Genomic DNA, 21,782 nt, shown 5'->3' on the forward strand with positions numbered 1-21,782 from the left:
GACTTGAGGAATTTAATATGGAGCAATGCACGACTGCAAACACAAAAATTGTTGAATTTTGAAAACCAAATGTCAATTGTTTTGACGCAGCATGCATATAGTTAATATTTTAATTTGCAGATTTAATAGATTATAGGCCCCCACAGTTTTAAAAATAGATTATCTGGTTGCATGTTTTTGGCAAGAAGGGCCATTAAGGAACCTCCCTGGTACTCAAAGACCATAGATGGAAATATTCAACGTGTACAGAAGAGAGTGTACAACCCTGGTCAAAGCGACCGGGTTCCTGTCAAAGGAATGAGGTAAAATGGGAGATAGCACAATGGGCCTATGGCCTAAGTGGTCACAGGAACTATACGTAAACCGTCTCCGCTCTCCGGCCATAAAAAGTCATTAATCATCTCTCGATAGCGCAATTCATTCACCGTAACTGTTGCTTCAGTCTCATTTTCAAAAATTAAAGTCCAATGACTCCGCCGGACTATAAACCGCACCAAACAGTAACATGTTGAGAATAGAGAGGCTTTTCAAAAATAATTCTTGGGTTTTTCGAGCCCCAGATGCGACAATTTTGCTTGTTGACGAAGCCACCGAGGTGGAAATGGGCCTCATCACTCAAGATGATTTGCATTTGATTCACTCAAGTGAATTTTAATAATTTCAATGCGTTTTTGAAGCGTGTATCATTCTTTTTTTTTATAAATTTAATTTAGATTAAATTTGATAATATTATTATTAAGTTCTGCAAGTGTTTTAGTTTTTTATTATTGTGACAGCTGTTTCGGCTTACAAGGCCATTTTCAAAAGTTTGAAAATGGCCTTGTAAGCCGAAACAGCTGTCACAATAATAAAAAACTAAAAAACTTGCAGAACTTAATAATAATATTATCAAATTTAATGTAAATTAAATTTATAAAAAAATTAAATGGAGTTCTACGAATTAAACACAAAAACAATAAATACGTGTATCATTCCATTTTTATTAATAACGTAGTTTTTACTTGTCAAAAATGTCAAAAAATTACAGCTTTAAAAGTAACATCTACCGAAATAGCGGGCTATTCAAAATAACACCTCCTATTGGAAAACCCTGTAGTATCTCCGGAAAACTTATATGGACTGTGGAGACTCTTCAACAATGTGCACTGTGGTTTAAACTTTGAATCTATCCGAATTTGGACGACGCAATTTAAACACTATTGTGCGTCATGTATGCACAGCGGCTGTGACTGCTTGCTTAGTAGGCATTCATTAATGATGATTTAATTGTAGTAGACAAACCACAACATTATCGCCCTAGCCTCCTCTGAAAAGGACCACTTCTGCCGTTCTCTCACCACAAAAGAACCAATTATAATTGGCTCTATAAGCGGTATTTAGCGCCATTTGCGGTTGCGTCGTTTCTTTCTAATAAGTTGAGATTCAGCTCGGCAGTTCGGCTGACGTATGTATACTTAGCATTACTGCATATCCTGCTCAGTAGAACACACTTCATTTTTAAATACAGGGTTTTCCAATAAGAGGTGTTATTTTGAATAGCCCGCTATTTCGGTAGATGTCACTTTTGAAGCTGTCATTTTTTGACATTTGACAAGTAGATAAAAATGGAACGATACACGCTTCAACAACGCATTGAAATTATTAAAATTCACTTGAGTGAATCAAATGCAAATCATCTTGAGTTATGAGGCCCATTTCCACCTCAGTGGCTTCGTCAACAAGCAAAATTGTCGCATCTGGGGCTCGGAAAACCCAAGAGTTATTGTTGAAAAGCCTTTCTATTCTCAACAAGTGACTGTTTGGTGCATTTTATGGTCTGGCGGAGTCATTGGAACTTATTTTTTAGAAAATGAGGCTGGTGCAACAGTTACGGTGAATGGATTGCGCTATCGAGAGATGATTAATGATTTTTTATAGCCGGAATTGGATGGTATTGATCTGGACAACGTGTACTTTCAACAAGACGGCGCTACGTGCCACACAAGCAACGAAACCATTGATCTTTTACGATTGCATATCAAAATAACACCTCTTACTGGAAAACCCTTACATCTATTTGAATTTCGATATTGTTTTCTTGAATTAATTAAATGAATCTTAAAGTTGAATGTAACTCACTACCCGACATCTGACCGAGCTGAATTAGCAGCAAACCAAAAAATAAATTTATGTACGTCTATTTTTAAATACAGTAAAAAAACTGTTTTTTACATACATGACTACAAAAATTTTAAAAAACGCCTAGTTTTAGCTAATACGTAAACACACTGAACAAAGTCTAAAACTAATCTAACATTTGACCATTTACCGCTAGGTTTAGAAGTTATATAACTGAAAGGTATAAATTGTTATGATAATTAGGATTCAAATCGTCAATGAAGGCCATTATTTTAAAAAGACTGTTTTTATAATTATAGAAATCTCGTGCGTAGAGAGATAAAAAATATTTAAATGTGTTTATTGTCTTTGCTTCCAAATTTTACGAAGGATGATGTAATTTTTTTACTTTTTGAATCATAGCCCTAGATTAATTTATATCTTACTATCTGAAGTTCCAGGCGTTGTCCGGGTTTAAACGGCCTTTTTCAAAATCGTGTAAACAGTAATTTTCCACTTGTTTTGAACGTCAAGTATGCAAATTTTTTATCAGAATACATCAAAATTCTGCTTTAAAGGGTTGGGAAAAGGAGATGGGGTGTTTTTTATAAACCCCGTACAAACAGAAACTCTCTCTTTGTTTCGAATAACAAGTGTCCAAAATTTCATCAATCTCGGAATAAAATTGTAGATTTTTATAAATATCAAATGCACACCGCCCACCACAGACAAAAAAATATTTACATTCAATGGTGAATCTAAAATAAACCAGTCAAGTTCTGTTTACAATACTTTTTGTTATGGTTACAGACAGATTAGGAAGCAAACAGACAATGTTACACCGTACAAATAAAAAAATGAAAAAATAAATAGTAAACAAATAATAGTTTTGATTTCAGTACATTGAAAGGTTAATTGAATTTTAAACGATTTGTAGGTAAGTCGAAAATATCAATACGTACATATATCATACGTCCGAGCACAGGACTTGGTACATATTTCGATTTGAAATGTTGTTTATTTATTTATTAATTAACGGACTTACGTCCAATATATTACAAAGCGAAACGAAATTTGGGACAATGTACAATGCAAGAGTTAAGGATGGTATATAAAAGCAGAGACAAACAGGGAAAACATAAGAAAATAGAAATGAAATAGAAGTGTCAAGTCAAGTCAAGACCTTGCTAAAACTAAAGTGATACAAAATATCTTCAATTGCATAGTGAGCGAAAAAAAACATTCTGACTTATACCAAAAAAATCAATGTCTTGACGTGAGTTGACCTTTCTACATATTCTGGACAATGGTGAATTATAAGCATAATTAGTCGAGTGTTGATTGAGGAAGAACAGTTCTTTATTTCTGAGTCTACGAGAAGGTTTATTGAATGTGATGAGTTCTAGTAATGTGGTGAGTCAATAAAATTGTTGATAATTTTAAAGAAACAAATAAGATCAGATTTTTTCCGACGGTCTTCTAAATGAAAAAGGTTTAGAATTTGTTCAATTTCATAATACGATAAATATTTATAAAATAAAGTATTCGATCTGTATTAAGTTCAGGGCAACGAAATGCATTCCTTTATAAAATAGCTAGTTAGTCAAAAAATGTCTACGTTTGTAAAGAGTAATAGGGTTATAATGACGATTTTCAAAGTGACACGACAGGTGTTTCAAAAATTTTGTTAAATTAGTTGGATAAACAATCAGGAACATGACAAGAAAACTCTATTACTTTATAAGATAACAGTTAAACAAGTTTAAAAATACAGATAATACATACATCTACGTACTTGCATTGCATGGTTATAATCACCGCCATCTTTAATTTATACAAGGCGTGCTGTCGAAAATTGTCAGTTAAAGAAACCGGTTTTTGGACTTATGCACTGGGTTTAACAGGGTTTAGTACTGATCCGTGCTACTAGCCTATACCAATTACGCTACTATATATACTAAGTTCAAAAGTTCTAAAAATGGTTTCTTTAATTGTCAGTTAATTTTCTACAGCACGCCCTGTATTTATACACATGACAGTGGTATAATAATTCAAAATACATGAATTATTGTACGTATTTATCCGAACATAATCATCCATGTGTGACTATACAAAAACAGGTCTAAACAAGGAATGTAAGGATTTATTGCATGTATTTATGTTTAACTTTAGGACACATGGTTCCGAACGACTTGTCATTGGTACGCCTTAGTGTATTCATTTTACTTATTGCGAGACATAAACCTGAACATATTGGAGTTCTAATGCCTTATCTGTTTATATTTGCGAGAGAAAATAAATCATTAACTTGAGAGGGGTAAATAGCAAATACTAGGCGAGCCAAGATCAACAATCACGTCAAACATTATTAGTCATGTTCTAGGTAAATGTGAACTAATATGAAGTTATCCAATATTTACCCCGACCATAAATACAAACAGACTATTATTTTACTTGAGGATTACGTACTAAATACCAACTCTCAACTCAATATTACTATACTATTAGTTAGTTTGTTGCCAATATGAGAAGTCGGGTATACCTGAAGAAGACATATTTATCTACTTAAACATTAACGTCTTGAACGCCAGTGTATACATAAGGATATGTTTAATAAAAGTCACATCTCTGAATAAAACTAGTTATTATGGAGAAACTACATATTTATGGTAGCTTATTTTTATTTATTTTTTATTACAACTAAATTATTTAACATTACAAATGATAAAAATGTGCAGACTTATTATTTTTTTTCGTTATTATTCTACTACTCCATAAGTTGAGCTCCAGGAGCTCGTGTTTATGGGAGGTAAAATAATATTCTAATGATTTTTTAAGAACAATAATCAAAAATTTATGAAATAAATACAAACATAATATTAACATTGGTACACAAATTAGAAAAATAGTTTTTTTTGTTAAAACTAGGTAAAAATCGATTTTATATTGAAATTTTTATTATTTCTCGATGTAACTAACTCCACTGTATTGTTTATTATTATATAACTTTACAATTGAAAAAGTCCTCCACAACACAGGTGAACTACTAGCTTGGAGGACAATATACTATACCTTTGTAATATTAATATATTTGAGAATAAATAAAATAAATAAATAAAAAAAGACAAATTAAATAATAAATATTTTTACAGATTAAGTAAGCGTAAGAAAATTAAGGGTACAATTTATCATTATCCAATTTGAGGAACTTAATTAACTTTTGGAATTATTCATAATTAAAAGTATAGGTTACACTAATTTTATTTTTGGACAACAATATATTGTACCATCTCACACGTAAATACAAATAGTGATGCTGAGATGTGGTCGTTCTAAGCTTAGGGATGGCTACTAAGCCATTAGTTTTAAGTCTATTGCTTATGCTATCTGAGGGGTGGATTTTATGTATAACACATTCTTTATATATTTTATGTAAGGCGATTCTCTTATACAATTCTGTGATAGATGGTACATTAAATTCTCGAAATATCTCTATGTATATTAGTTGTATTTGTGGTAGATTATACATATACTAGTTGTATTTATACTAGTTGTATTTGTGGTAGATTATATATATTCTAGTTTTATGTATCGTGAGGGTCGCCTGAAGACATGACATGATAATGCGAATCAAATACTAACTTGAGGCGGGTCACGCCAATAGTCAGTGTATGTAACAGAGGAGTGGGAATGAGTAATGTATGAATGTGAATGAAGCAAGGATTGTATTAGAATATAGAATTACGTATCTTAACCCAAAGAAGAAGGCAGATAGGATTGATCGCCATACAGCTAGCCGTGTCAGTTCTCGGTAAACACTTCAATACTCTATTTATAAGCAATAATTAGTCGCCTGCAATATCAACACAAATTGAAAAAATCATAATAAATAAATGCTGCCGACAGCAATAAAATATAATAAGCAGTAATTTTTTGTTGAGGTACTAGTACATATTGAATTATTTGGCGTGGTGAAAATAAGCCGACGTGGCTTTGTGATCCAGAGCGTCTGACCGGACATCAGAAGGCGCGGGTTCAATTCCCGTCGGCGGCATTTATTTTTACTCGGGAGATATTTTCAATTTGTATTTATATTGCAGGCGACTAATAATTGCTTATAATCATTTATTATCATTTGTGCTATGTATAAAAACCTTGTCTTATAAACATTAGTTTATCATTTAAAAAAATAATAATACTTCAATACTCCCTTACTAACAGACGTGTTTTAAATTTCACACAACTGATAAACAGCACAAGTGTTTCAGAACCTTTTTTTCACTTCCTTCTAACATTTCAATGTTACCTTTAAATAATGTCACCAAATCAAAGAAAGTTTCTGAATACAAACATTTACATAATATATTAAGGTCGTTCTTCCATTAATATATAGGGTTTTCAAATAAGAGGTGTTATTTTGAATATTAATTGAGGAATTGTTGTTTTTTTATGGCCGGAATTGGATGGTATTGATCTGGACAACGTTTAATTTCAACGAGACGGCGCTACGTGCCACACAAGCAACGAAACCATTGATCTTTTACGGGAAAAGTTTCCGGACCGTGTTATCTCCCGAAGAGGTGATCACAATTGGCCACCGAGATCTTGTGATTTAACACCTTGCGACTTCTTCCTTTGGAGCCACGTAAAAGAGAAGGTCTACGCCAGAGGTTCCCAAAGTGGTCTATATAGACCCCCAGGGGTCGATATCGGCTTGCTGGTGGTCTATATCAGCGAAAAAAAAATTTGGGGGTCCACGAGATTCAAATGGGGGTACATACGAGCGGACCCCCATTTATCTTAAGTCAACATTTAGGAGTTCCGTAAATGACACAATACACCTAACACAAATAACATAGTTTACGTAATACTAATAGTAGACTGAGAAATTACTTATTTGATATTTTTATATTTCGTAAAGTTGTTTAATGAGATGTATAAATAAAATTATACTTTCCTTTTCTCATCAGTATTTATATATTGAAGCAAAACATTGCACATCGGAAGCCGCAAATTATTCTAGATTCCCAACTTGTTTTTGAAAAACGTCCAGGGTAATAATGACGTTCAACATTTAGATGTACTTCACACAGACTTCAAAACTAAGTTTGAGGACATTTTGAATGTGGAAGTGGAATGTTGAAGAAGCGGATATCATATGACAAGAAGAACTGATCGGAATAAGCGCTAACAAAGAACTTAAGGGGCAGTTCTGTAGGGCTAGTTACAGAAAGAAATTCCCGTTGCTTATCCTGCTCCATTTTCATTTGGTGTAATACCTCACAAGGGTGCCCCTGTCTGCACAATGTAAAGATAGAGGAACTATACCGCCACCCGGTTGTAGGGCAGGCAAGGGAAGGGAATCTTTTTACGAAAAAAATAAATGATCATCACATGGGACTAGGGAATGCAATCCCGGTATACCGGGATCCCGAAATACCGAGATCCCGCAGACATTTTGCGGGATCTCGGTATTAATAAATAATCTCGGTCGAAAATTTTGCGGGATCCCACTGGACTGGCGGGATTACAGAGAAGCGCAGCTCATACATTTAAAAATTCGCCCACAAAGAACGATCTGCTGCAGACTTACATGACAAAAGACATGGGAAAAAATATTGCTTTATTATTGGACTGTAAAACAAGGTGGAAGTGATATCAATTTTTAACAAAGTAAGATTGGGCGTATCGAAAAGTCTGGTTGACTTAGGGCTCGGTGCAAATCTTGACTACCTTTTCACTGGAGAGGAATATGGTGTGCTGAACGATCTGGAAGGAATATTACAGCCGGTGAAATTAGCAGTCGAAGTTTTATGTAGGCGAGAGTAAAAATTGATTACCGCGGAAACCACTTTAAAATTTGTTATTAGCAAACTGAAAAATATTAATAAACCATTAGCCCAAAAATTTGTTGATTCTTTGAGGAAACGGATTTCAGAGCGGCGAACTAATTGATAGCGGTTTTATTATACTTACATGATCCATATCAAGACAAGTACGAAGAAGACAGAAGTCAATTTATTAATGTTGATGACACATTTAGTCTACCTTCAAAAAGTGTAATACGCAAGGCAATCAAAACTATAGTCGAAAGGCTAGAGTACACGGACACGGGTAACAACGCAGTAGCCACTGCTCCTGCTGACGCTGATGATCCTTACGATGACGATGACGACACTTCTCTCGCTAATCTGGAGACAAACGCAGCAGCAGCAGAAGCACCAATGTCACTTCAAGACGAACTCGAACTTACTTTGATTAGTATGAAGAGTTCGAGATCAACACTCAACAGCCCATCAACAACCTAGATCTGGCAATATGAGCAACCTTGAGGTTTTGATAAAGAAGGAAATGAATTACTTCGAGTCCGGTGGATTAAAAGGCACATGCCTTCAATTCACTTACAATGCGCTTATGACTATTGTGCCAACCAGCGTGGAAGCTGAACGAGCTTTTTCAGCCGCTGGCTACCTTGTGTCCAATATCAGAAGCCGTTTATCAGATGACACAATTAATACTTTAACTTTTTTACGAAGCTATTTCCAAAATAATGTTTAGTTAAACTTATGATACTCATTGTACAAGAATATTGTTTATCGTGTGAACGTTATTATTTAAATTTAAGATGCAGTTCAGTTTCAGTTTCAGTGCCGGCAATCCGGGCGTTTATTTTATTTTCATTTGTGTACCTACATAGATTTCTTTTACCCACCTCACTAGACAAATTCTGTTCCGAGGCGGGTATGTTATGTAAATTTATGTCTTATCTTATTCTTTGCCAATTTATGAGTCAAACTTTACCTATGTCTAACTACAGGTATACCTATTAATAAATCATTTAAAATGTCCCACAGAACTTGTTTTATTATAGGTATAAATTTAAAACTCTAAAAACAAGGTTGGTAGATCGAGGTATTAGGTCTTTATTATACTATTGATTAGATATCTAAGTACACTCTGCTGGATCCCGCAAATACCTGGATCCAGCGAGACTAAGATTGTTCAGTCCCGCAAATACCTGGATTGACATTTTCTTGCGGGATTGCATTCCCTACATGGGACGTTAATAGTTTTAGGGTTATTCAATATTCGGCAGGCAGGGGGTCTACGGAAAAAATATATTTAGCAAGTGGTCTACGGGGCAAAAAAGTTTGGGAACCTCTGGTCTACGCCAACAGCCCAGCTTCGATTCAAGACCTCAAAGATGGAATTCGTGAGGCTATCGAGGACATGTTATTTTTCACTATTAACGGCATATCTTCCTCTTTATAATGAAATAAACATTTGATCATTTATATTAAAAAATGGCATTTTTCTTTGAATATCATAATAACACCTCTTATTGAAAAACTTACTCTTACTGTAACAACATGATTTTATTTACGCGAGATAAAAATGAAAATAAAGTGTTATTTCGGGTTTTTCAAATATTCATATCATAATAATGAGATCTGATTGTTCTATTTACCTTCATCTCCGGTGTGAACCCATTCACTAAGTCCATTACTTAAGATCTTAGGAGATTACTTATTAAATGAAATACAGCATCTCATATCAGGTGATAAGATAGGAAGCATGTGCGAAGCGGAGATACCTGCTACGCAATAAAAGACCTAGAATTAATAAATCTAAAGCATATAATATTATAGTAAACAAAATGATTGAAAACAGAAATCTATTTAGAATTTTGACAGATCATGGAAACAAAGGGAACATGGAAACGTATGAACTGTTACCTAGCAAGGACCAATCTGTGAACCAAAAAACAGGGTGCAGTAGAACAGACTGTGCTGTTTTGAAAGACTATTAAAAAAATGGAGAAACTTACAGAAATAATGTTTTATTCGGTACATCATGCCGTTTTATGCATCAAGTCCTGAAGATGACATCAGAAAAATGATGGCCCACAGCAGCAATACATTGATGAAGGCGATTTCTGAACTTTTCGGGCACATCTCGATGGGTATAGGCGAGTTCCTCGTGAATTCGATCCTTGAGTTCTTCTTATTCGATGCTTCAAACCATTTTCCTTTATGTAGGCCCACAGAAAGTGTGCAAAGTGAACAAATGCTCAAATAAGGTCAGCACAACGGCATCCTACGTCACCCCTCAGAGAGACGAGAGAAGATCTGTCACAGTTTAGTCATTGAAACTAGAGCAGTATGAGCCTGGCATCTGGGATCTGGGATCTGGGAGATAGTTTCAACGTTCTGTTGAAACTAACATTCAGATCTGTTTCCACCGTTGGTTCTACAAATTGAGGTTCAAAAAAAAAATTCCAACATGGAAACATAACGTTGAGCATTGACAGTCACGGTTGGTCCATTCTCCCCAAAAAAAAAATAAGGCTCAATCACTGCAAAATTTAATGTTTCAAAGACCCAATCCTGTCTGATTACGTCTAAAAGGGATCCAAATGATAATCTAGTCGCCTTCAACGGAAGCAATCTTCCGAACAGGCCTTCCATTGATATGCTTGGTATAACTATGTGACCAGCTCAGGTACGGGGGCTCCATCGAAGCCAGAGTAAAGTTGGCCTCTCAGAAGCTGGGCGTACTGTACAGGGCCCGCAGATACTTTAATAATACACAACTGCTGACCCTGTACAAATCGCAAGTGCGCCCTACTGTCGAATTTGGCAGCCATCTCTGGTCCGGAGCCCCTAAATACCTGAAAAAAACCCTAGACTCTGTGCAAAAACGGGCGGTCCGTTTGATAGATTCCCCAATCTTAACAAACGGACTGCAATCTTTAGAGCACAGGCGTCAGGTGCTGTCCTTGTTCTATCGGTATTACAATGGAAGATGCTCTGAGGAGCTAGCGTCATTGATCCCTTCGGCACCGGTGCGTAGTCGGGATACACGCCAAACGCGCGCCCAACATTTGCACACAGTTGACACTTGTCACATGAGAACGGGTCGCTTCTACGATTCGTTCTTAAGTTCAACAGCTCGGCTGTGGAACGAACTGCCGGCCTCTGTGTTTCCTCCCTCCTACAACATGGGACTCTTCAAGACCCATGTTCACTCCTTCCTCTCCACAAAAAGACCCTCCACACAGCATCCCTAAAGATGACATAGGCCCTGAGGGAAATTATTTTCTTCAGGACCTCCTGTGTGGAGTTAATATAAAAAAAAATAAAAAATGTTAGTATCTATATCATTTGAGGGGTAAAAGACGACTGAAGGATGGAGTTTAAAACTAGTTCGAAAAACCATCGGTGTGCACAAAATGCATTCAAAGTGTACCCTTCAAAATGATTTGCCTGTACAATCTGCAGATGTGTGAAATTTGTTGTGATGATTTTACAAATACAAGTATTATTATTTTTTTAATGATAAACTGATGTTTATAAGACGAGGTTTTTATGCATAGCACAAATGATAACAAATTATTGTAAGCAATAAACAGTCGCTTTACAGGTATAATAAGCAGTAATTGTTGATTGAAGTACTAGTACATATTGAAATAAGCCGACGTAACTCAGTGGTCTCAGGAGATATTTACTCGGGAGATATTTTCAATTTGTATGGATTCTCGGTAAAACAATTTTAGCAGCATAATAACGAACAAATTTCCAGTTAGCCAGATTTTTGGGAGGATGATATTTCAAACATTAAAATTGATATTATTCTGATACCTCTTTATGAACCTACCAACGTACGCATTCCCACTATAATGTTAACAAGTGAAACTGCTTTTACTTGAATAAATGTTGACTAATTTAGTTGTTCTTTTAAAAATTTAAAATAAAATATTTAAAAAATATGAAATTTTTTCACCGAATTATAATAACGGCTTAAATCTAAGACATTGTATCTTTACTTTTTAGCGACAATACGAGTATACAAAACTCAATTATTGCTCCACAGCGACTCTTTTTGTGTAACGACAGAGAACAAAATAAGTTGCCAATTTTCCAAAATATATTATCAGTGAAATAGAGGTTGACATTGAATGCGATGATATTTATACATCCAATAAAAAACAAACAGTTATCAAATTTCTTTCCAAACAAAATCATATACATACAAATACAACATTCATAGACATGTAATGGACAAGGACGTGTAATGAAATTGGACTACTAAAATGGACAAAACAGTTTATTCTATGTACAAGGGAATGAAATATTTTAATGCGCTGTGGAAAACTACAAAAACATACCAATTAATAAATTCAACAGATTGCATGAGCCACAATAAGCAAAATAAAAAACCATCACGCCGTTTCCCCACAGGGGTAGGCAGAGAGGACGGACCGCCAAACAACTCGGTCTTGGCACACACTTCTTGCCTCATTCACTTGCATTCATCGCCTCATACACTTCTATTATTCTGACTCTTGACATGGCCCGACTCAAGTATCTAATTCATGTTTTCCTCGGGCGTCCCCGACTTCTGCTACCATTCACATTTGCATCGTATATTTTCCTAACTCTCCTTCCTTCGCTCATTTGCTCTACATTCCCAAACCATCCCAGAAAAAAAACCAACCAGACTTGATCTTACTGATTACACTTACATCAGCCTTGCACTCTTTGCGGATCTCCACATTCCTCACACGATCATACATGGTTTTACCACACATACGCCTCAGAGATCTCATTTCTACAGCATTCAGTCTACTTTCATCCTTTCTCTGACAGTTCCATGCCTCACTTCCGTACATCAGTAGGTACCAGCACTCTATTGTGTACTACTATCTTCGCTTCTTTGGACATTTTTTTGTTATCGCCCACTGCGTTCGGTCCTCCATTAAAGTAAAAGTATGTACGTAAAATTTGTAAACTTAAATGTACAAATTACTAAATGAAAATAAATAAATACTCTGCTACTATGAGAACCCATAAATTATACTAATTTGTAAAAATATTGTAGGTTCTTCTAATTCACACCATTAAAAAGTTGGTCTAAATCAGAGGTTCCCAAACTTTTTTGCCCCGTAGACCACTTGCCAAATATATTTTTTTCCGTAGACCCCTTCCTGCCGAATATTGAATTTTCCTAAAACTATTAACGTCCCATGTGATAATCATTTATTTTTTTCGTAAAAAGATTCCCTTCCCTTGCCTGCCCAACAACCGGGCGGCGGTATAATTCCTCTGTCTTTACATTGTGCAGACAGGGGCGCCCTTGTGAGGTATTACACCAAATGAAGCAGGATAAGCAACGGGAATTTCTTTCTGTAGCTTGCCCTACAGAACTGCCCCTTAAGTTCTTTGTCAGTGCTTATTCCGGTCAGTTCTTCTTGTCACATGATATCCGATTGTTCAACTTTCCATTTCCATAGTCAAAATGTCCTCAAATTTAGTTTTGAAGTCGGTGTGATGTGCATCTAAATGTTAAACGTCATTATTACCCTGGACGTTTTTCAAAAACAAGTTGGGGAAATAGGAAAATTCGCTGCTTCCAATGTGCAATGTTTTGCTTAAATATATTAATTCTGACGAGAAAAGGAACGTAGACTCTATTTATAAACTTCAATTAACAACTTTACGAAATATAAAAATACAAATATCAAATAAGTAATTTCTCAGTCTATTATATTTGTGTTAGGTGTATTGTGTCATTTACGGAACTCCTAAATGTTGACTTGAGGTAAATGGGGGTCCGCTCGTATGTACCCCCAGTTGAATCTCGTGGACCCCCAAATTTTTTTCTCGCTGCCATAGACCCCCAGCATTCCAATATCGACCCCTGGAGGTCGATATAGATCACTTTGGGAACCTCTGGTCTAAATCGATCTTACCTGGCTAGTAAGATCTGTCCACTAAACATGGATAAGGCAATTTTAACAAACGATTCGATTCTCAATGGTGGTCATTGATCGGGATTATTCTAAAATTATCTATCAGTCTGAAAGTGTGTGGATATTTTACAAACGTCATAATTCATATACGAAATAAATATTAAAAAATCGTTTGATATATTTTATCATAGGCCGACGTCCCGCCTAGCGGATAATATTTCGATGATTGAAAAGAAATTTCTTTTAGGTACGTAATATTAATATGATATCAAAGGGGCGGGATGGTTCGCCATTTTTTCATTACACTTCCTGTGACGAATTCTTCCATTATTGTTTGCCGCGCAAATACACGGATGAGGCCATTTTGAATTTGGTATTGTTTTGTAGAGGGCGTCTGGTAAAAGTTCGCATAAAAATTTGGTTAGTATTGATGGCTCTGCTCATATTCGAGTGTTTAAAAATGGTAGTTTTATTGGAATATTTATTCCCTATTTTTTCATGAAAGTAGAGATAAGACTAGGAGGGACTTACACTATATAAAAATAACAGTTGGAATGTTAATATTTATGTACATATTATGGAAGATCGGTGTGGAGTTAAATATTAAACATGTCACATCAATGGCGGGGCAAAAAAGTCAGGTGTTTGACTTTGTCAGTGTAGAGCGAGAAAGACATATTGTGGTAGTATAAATGCCAATGTATTAGTTTCTTCTCTCTCCCTTACTTACCAGCTCTCAACTAGATAGTACCTACGTATTTGTATCTTGTACACGGTTGAACATTGAACTAAAGTGATCTATAAAGTGCCGAACATCATTATTGTTTTTAATAATCGCGAAATATTATTTCAGTAGTAGCACAGCCATAATAACAGTTATATTAACAGCAATCATCAATAACATCATAATAACAGTTGTTTTAACACCAATCATCAATTACATCATAATGACAGATATATTAACAGCAATCATCAATGACATCATAATAACAATTTTATTAACATCAATCATCAATAACATAGTAATAGCAATTATGTTAACATCAATCATCAATAACATAGTAACAAAAATTATATAAACATCAATCTGTTTAATGTTTATTTTTATTTCTGATGTCGTTTCTATAATAACGTGTATTTTTTTCAATTTTTGTTTAAGCATAACATGTCCTTTTCCCTTTCATTATTTGTTCTACAAAATATTATTTTGTTATTCTTACATAAATCATGTATATGATAATACGGGCATGAGACTAGTATGGTAGTTGAGAAAATCACTAAAATTGTATTTTATTTTAATTTATAAAATAAATAACGTATATTTTTTCAACAAATTCCTGGGTTACAAATAACCTAACCATTTTTGAAAAAATCCTGCTACCACCACAGAAAGCGAAAAATGCGTCTTGTGTAGTACTGTCGGATTTAGCCGGCTGAGGAATTGAACTCAGTACGCCTGGGTGGGACCAAAATGCGATGCCGACTCGTCCACTGACCGATCCTTGAGTATTATCGGTCCAGAACTCCATGATACCGACCAGAGTGGAGACATTCGACAAGCCAGAAGGGAAAACTTTTCGCAATTAAGATACAAATCTCTATTTAGTTACCAAAATCAAAAAAAAAAATTTAAAGGTTTTCACCGTTCATCATTCAAAATAATAATATAACTTTAATCATTCATCACTTTAATGTTCTTATAACGTGCTTTTTGCATTTAAAAGATAAATCAGTAGAAGCTTTTGTGAAATTATATACTTCGGGTAGCATAGATAAAACATTTTCAAAAATCGAAATCCTTTCTTGAACATTAAATCAGTGTATTTGGCCTATCCAGGGAAAAAAATCCAAATGTCTTAATAAAGTTGGTGACAACAATTTTCTTTCATTTCGGGAAAGATTTCTAGATTATGTTTTGTTCAGTGATTTTAGCCGTTCTCTTTCGTGATGGAAGTAAAGAACTCCAGCTGCAAAAAAAATGAATAAAGAAAACAGGAATCTTTTGACATATTATTATGTCCTATTTACGTAGTCGAAGTTGAAAATTCCAGGTTTATTTTCTATAAAATAATTATAAAGTGTCACCTCGGTAACCGAATGTCCTGTACTTATTAGATACCAACGTCGAACTAATATTTGCTCGGGGCTACCAATAGCAGGAATTTACACAAAGCCACAATAATGTGCCTAGAAAATTACGTGTGCTTTTGGTGAGGTGTTTGCCTCGGTGCAATATTGGACGAATTATTTAAGTAATGCGAGATGACAGGAATACCTCAAGGTTGCGATTTGGGATCCAACCCGAAGTTATTTTATTGAAATATTGTTGTCGTGATGCCACGCAAGCTATTCCTGACATAGTATATTTTTACTATAACTACACAATGGTACAAAAGAAAATTATTAATAACGTTAATTTGGCAATACGAGATTACCCCAAGGATCCGATCTATGTCCTAAATTAGTTTTAATGTTGTTTTAAAAATTATTGAGAAGACAAGAGACAGCTGTTTTAACCTTTATTTTCCTGCCTGCATTTTTATAATATACTTGGCATGTTTTATATATATATATATATATATATATATATATATTCATTTTTGTAAAATCAATTACGTCTCTTAATACAACAAACGATTTCACTAACCTCCCGTTACACGAATCAATATACAAATGATCCCCTATTTGAAACCTTCCTCGGTTTAAGGTCGAGAGAACCAAATATTGAGTTCTTACAGCGGCATTTTAACAGAAAGAGGAATTCAAATATTGTAAATTTTTTTGTAACTCGGAATGTTCGCTTTTCCTTGAAAATAATAAAAATGAAAATAAAAGAAATGTTTTTGCTCTTTTGATCTGAAATTATTAATACGTACCTGTTATATTATGGTGATATATGAGAACGACATTTATAAAAATAGTAGACTAAGTCTCCGGCGTTGGCCGGGCTATGCGCATTTTTTTCGATGCCTCATGTGAATAAGTGACCTTCCTCGTATTTTGAAGGTGAAGTGAGCAAAATATCATGAAAATCGAAATAAAACTGTAGATTTGCATAAAAATCAAAGCCACGCTAACAGCCCGCCCACTGCACATACTTTTTTTCTATTTTTCTTTTATTTATACGAAGGATAGTGTTTATGTGTATGTGGCGGGCGGACGTCCACTTGGCGTACGCCGAGCGGGCAGCGTAGATTTTATTTGTATAGAAATATACAGTCTTAATTAAATTTTCCGTCTAAGTCTGATTTCAAGAAATTCTGTGTAAAGCCCGGACAACGCCGGGGAATTTAGCTAATTATATAAATAAATAGATAGATAGATATACACGGTGGTAAGAGACGTACTTGACTTACTTTAACCAGTGATTCCTTAAATTATTTGGAGTAGAAAATGCAAATGAAATTTGGTTTATTTTTTTTCCAGCAGAGAACATAGTAAATCAGTAGGTATTTGATAGCTAAGGTCAATGTAAAGGGTAGGGCGGTTATTCGGCTGAGTGATCAGTCTACAGTAAGTTAATTATTGAAGTAAACATTCATAGACAATCATATGTATAAGTAAAGTATTGACAATGTAGAGTAATCAGTAAACACTATTACAATATATTTCTGATTACGGGCTGTCTTTTATTAAAGTAACGAGCGATCTGCTGTATTTCCCACCCAGCACTCCAAAGCATTCACATTTTCCATCAAAGTGCAAGAATCACGACTTTGGAATGAGTTTTCCACGGATAAAAGGTTTCCCTGACGAATGCCATCATGTCAAAGTACCCTTTCGGTTGTAAACAGAATTATGCTTCTCTTTCACCAGCCTTAACTCGTTTCTATTCAAATCGCCATCCTTTACACCGTGATAATTTGATTTTTAACCTTCAAGCGACTGGTAAAACCGAAACCTATTTTTGGTATCTCTAATTCTGTGTTGGTTGTGTAAAATTGTCGCTAAGCCAATTAGCCAACCTTAAAAGGATTTTGTATATTCCGTCTAACTCATAATAGATAATACGGAGGGATAAGAACAGGTTAGTATAAATATGCGCATGCGTACTGCGTACACCGGTCATAATTCTGCAGCATTAGTGGCTGACAGATTTTTAAACCACCAGACCCCCAGGATTACTGATTACGATCGTATTAAAACGGAGACCGCGTACTTTATTAACAATCTAGTTGATTTGATTAATGTCTATTGGTCGCGCAATGAATGTGTAAAAAAGCAGTAATACCCATTTGCAGCACTATGAGAAACATTTAAGGACATTAGAGGAACATTAGAGGAACATTTAAAATCAAAATTTTCTTTTACCAAAGCAAATACGGAACGCATAATCGAATTTCGAAGCAATTCAAAACAGAACAAAACCGCAAATGTCATTTGAAGAAATTTAAAGTTAGCAACTAAACGCGAAATGCAAAAACGACCGTATTTATGAGGATTGGAACAAAGTGGTGCCAGTCTAAAAAAATCTTGCATGAATATTATTATGAGTAAAAACTTTAACCCGAGCAGTATATGACCTAATTCACCGTGTAGCTGTACCAACGCTGGCGTCTTAAGGAATCTTTATAAATAAGACTGAATGTGTTCAGAAATTAATTGAGTTGAAGTTTGTAATATTGTTATGCACAGCATTTTCATGAACCATTTTTTTATCTGTGTATTTATGTACCTTTTTTTAACTTGCAGGTTGTAGGAAGAGATGGCACTCAGATGGGACAAGCTATCCCCCGCGGAGTTTCAGCAGCTTCAGGATTTAGCAGCATGTAAGTAGATTTTCATAGAAACGTTAAAATTAAAACATTTAATTTCTAAGCAACAGCATAGTTTTCCTAGCGTTTAAAACTAAATAATTGAAAAGACCATTCAACAAAAAAAAAATTCTTTCGTCCGCATAAATTGGGTCATATTTTTCATGTTCCACCTTAATCATCTAACCTGTCAACTGTGGATGGGTCACTGGTGTCCTTCACACAAAAATCTATGATTTTTTAAAAATCGTTTTTAACCCTTATGTATAACGAAAAAGTTCAGAATCGCTTGGGCTAAATATTGAATCAGAAAATTATTTTTATTTGATGTGTTCAGCTTCTCTGGCGGCTTCGGAATAATTAATCTTTTTCGATATTTAGGGTTTCATTTTTTTTTCAAGTTCACGGACGTCACCACAGTTAACTGGTGAATAAGATTAATAATTAATTATTATATAATAATAATGATTTATTATATAATATATAATAATTAATTAACACTTAATAACTATTAAAAGCCAAAAAAAAACGTCTGTAACCAAGTGGGTCTTCCGACGACCTCATGCATTTTTCTGTCTTATGGGCTATTAAACTATAGGAATCCCAATTATTCAGTCAATTATTAATGTTAACGTATGTATTTGCGTGGGAATACGTAAAATACTAAAATGGTATGTTAATTATTTAAGTTAATATAAAGAGGATAGTAATTTTGGGTACTACTTACTCCTCCAGTTTGAATAATATGAATAATTGTAGGATTGAAGCTGAAAGTATTTTTAAAATATTTTCCTCGGGATCATTGCCTTACAAAAAAATATATTTTCTTCAAACTTATTAAAAGTTCTGTCAACAGTTTATGTAGACCTCGCGTAGTGTTGATTATTCCGATTGACAGATCGTAACGCTCAAGCGATCCCTGGCGGAGAAAAAAGGTACTATCGAACACGGCTACCATCTTGAACACGAATTTACAGCCAGAGAAAATTTAATGTTAAAACTGGACTTAGCTACGCTCGCTCAGGTCGATCAGTCAAATATATATTTTTTTATTGACAAATAGACGAGAATTAGAATAAATATTGTTTAACTTTAAAAGTTATTAGTGATGCAGATTTAGATATATCAATTTTCGACAAACATTTAAACAGAAGAAATACACTTTTTTGTTGTTGTTATGTTACATCTCACAAGAACGCCCCTGTCTGTGCAGCGTAAAGGCAAGAGAGCTATGGCGCCACCCGGTTGGGCAGCGTTGTAAGGCTGGTTAAGGTAGGGGCTTTAGGAAGGGCTTTATTAAGGCGAAGCTTAATGCTTAATCACTATTTTGATTAATGTTTATAACGAATTGGTGTACCAAAAAAAAATATTTAGATAAATTGAATGTTTTCCTATCATTTCGCTCGAGTAGAATACGAATAAAAAAATAAATTACTCAATAAAAAATATAACTGTAAACTACTAAAAAATATTTTGTTTTCAATAATTACGCGTAAAGGAAACAACTTTTAAAAAAATCAGTATTATATCTAAGATTATCTGTGACAGTTTCACTTGATTAACTTTTTTGCTTTCTTATAAAATTATTAAAAAAATAAATAAAAACCAGTTTTGTGCTTGAAATCGAACCTTTCTAGACTCCGTTTGTCAAGCGAGTTTAATGCCTATTACCTACAATATAAGGTATACCAAGAATATACACAATTTTGGCTTGTAGCTTCCTTTTAATGCGACCCTTGAAGAAGCCCGGATTATATGAAGGAGGAAAAACAAATGCTGGTAGCTCGGAAGAGTATTATTGATTAAGAAAATAAAATTGGTATCTACGCATTACGCAATTTCAAATCACGCATGCACGCACCGATGCAGGGCCGGGCCTGAACCAAACGGCAACCACCGCAAAAGATATTAGTAAAAGATGAAAGACAAATAAATTTTGTTAATTTTAATATCTCGCTTTTTTTTCAGATTCAAGTCGCCAACTTCAACAAGTATTGGAAGAATTCTGCACTTCAAGAGGACAGAGTCCAGATGGGGTAAGCATCTTCTGCCACGTTTTTCTTTTAAATTTAAATTTGATCGAAGAAAGAAAAGAGTGAAGTAAAATGGCCAACACGATCCTCATAGGGAACGGTGCGAACTCACGAAATAACTAATTAGTTGTGTTTTAATGGAAAAGTTACCACGAAGCTCGGAATGAGGGGTTACGTCGTAATTTTTTTTCGGAACGTTATTTTCTAGATCTTTCTAACCGAACAATAGAAGGAGAATAAAAAATCAACACAAATACTATGTACAAAATTTAAGGGTTCGAAGTAAGGTTTCAAAAAAATGAAAAAGATGATTTGAAAGGGAAATATGTTTATCCTAATGTTAGACTGAAGGAATTCATATTACAAAAAAAAACATTATAATTAATAGGGTGACCGGATAAATCATCAAAATGATAATTCATCACATCTTTAAAAAGTTATATAAAGTCATGGAAAGTGATGAAACAAAAAAATATTTTGGGGAGATATTTTCATTTTGTATTGGTATTTCAGGAGACTAATTATTGCTTATAATTATTTTTTATCCTTGTTTTATAAACATTAGTTTATCATTTAAAAATAATAAAAAAAATTAATAACTGGGTTATGAAGGTTAGGTTAGGTGAGGTTTAAATTTTTTTTTCATCGTTTCTAATGACTTTTTATCACTTTTTAAAGGTGTGTTGAATAGTCACTGTGTTGAGTTATCATGGAAGTAATTAATAGTAGTGAATGAAAATATTAACTAAAGCATGATTTACCTAAAATAGAGCCAAAATCTCTCGAAAGAAACGTTGAATTTTATCATACTTACAACATGTTAAATAACAGAATCAGTTGTTTTTTAATATTTTTGGAGTATGCTTTGCGATTTTTTCTATCGATTTCAAATAATTATTTTCTACTCAGCAAATATATGAAGAATATGCTTAAAAAAAACAAAAAGCAAACCCCCTGTTGGTCCTGGGATCAACTCCTAAATCTATCGACCGAATCTTTTTCTGTCTTACATTTGTCGTTTGAGAGTCGATATTCTGAGAGCTTTTTGATTTATTTTGGTAGATATTAGCAATACGAGTCTTAAGTGGAAGACAACATAAATATCTGTATTTTTCCAAAGTGTTTTGGAACATGCTGTAGTGAAGA

At 34.3% G+C, this 21,782-nt stretch overlaps 1 long non-coding RNA gene across 1 annotated transcript in view; it reads left to right on the plus strand.

Moving 5' to 3' along the window:
• LOC149410693 (uncharacterized) overlaps positions 1-20,710 on the plus strand; it is a 127,511-nt gene extending 106,801 nt beyond the window's left edge. The window contains exons 2-3 of the long non-coding RNA XR_016304994.1: positions 18,542-18,618; positions 20,572-20,710. This is a non-coding gene — a long non-coding RNA (uncharacterized LOC149410693). The remainder of the gene's footprint in view (positions 1-18,541; positions 18,619-20,571) is intronic.
• Positions 20,711-21,782: the final 1,072 nt, after the last annotated feature.

This window comes from Hesperophylax consimilis, chromosome 27, assembly GCF_061612785.1.
Source record: "Hesperophylax consimilis isolate HC1 chromosome 27, BYU_Hcon_1.0, whole genome shotgun sequence".
Classification (NCBI taxonomy): Eukaryota; Metazoa; Arthropoda; class Insecta; order Trichoptera; family Limnephilidae; genus Hesperophylax; species Hesperophylax consimilis.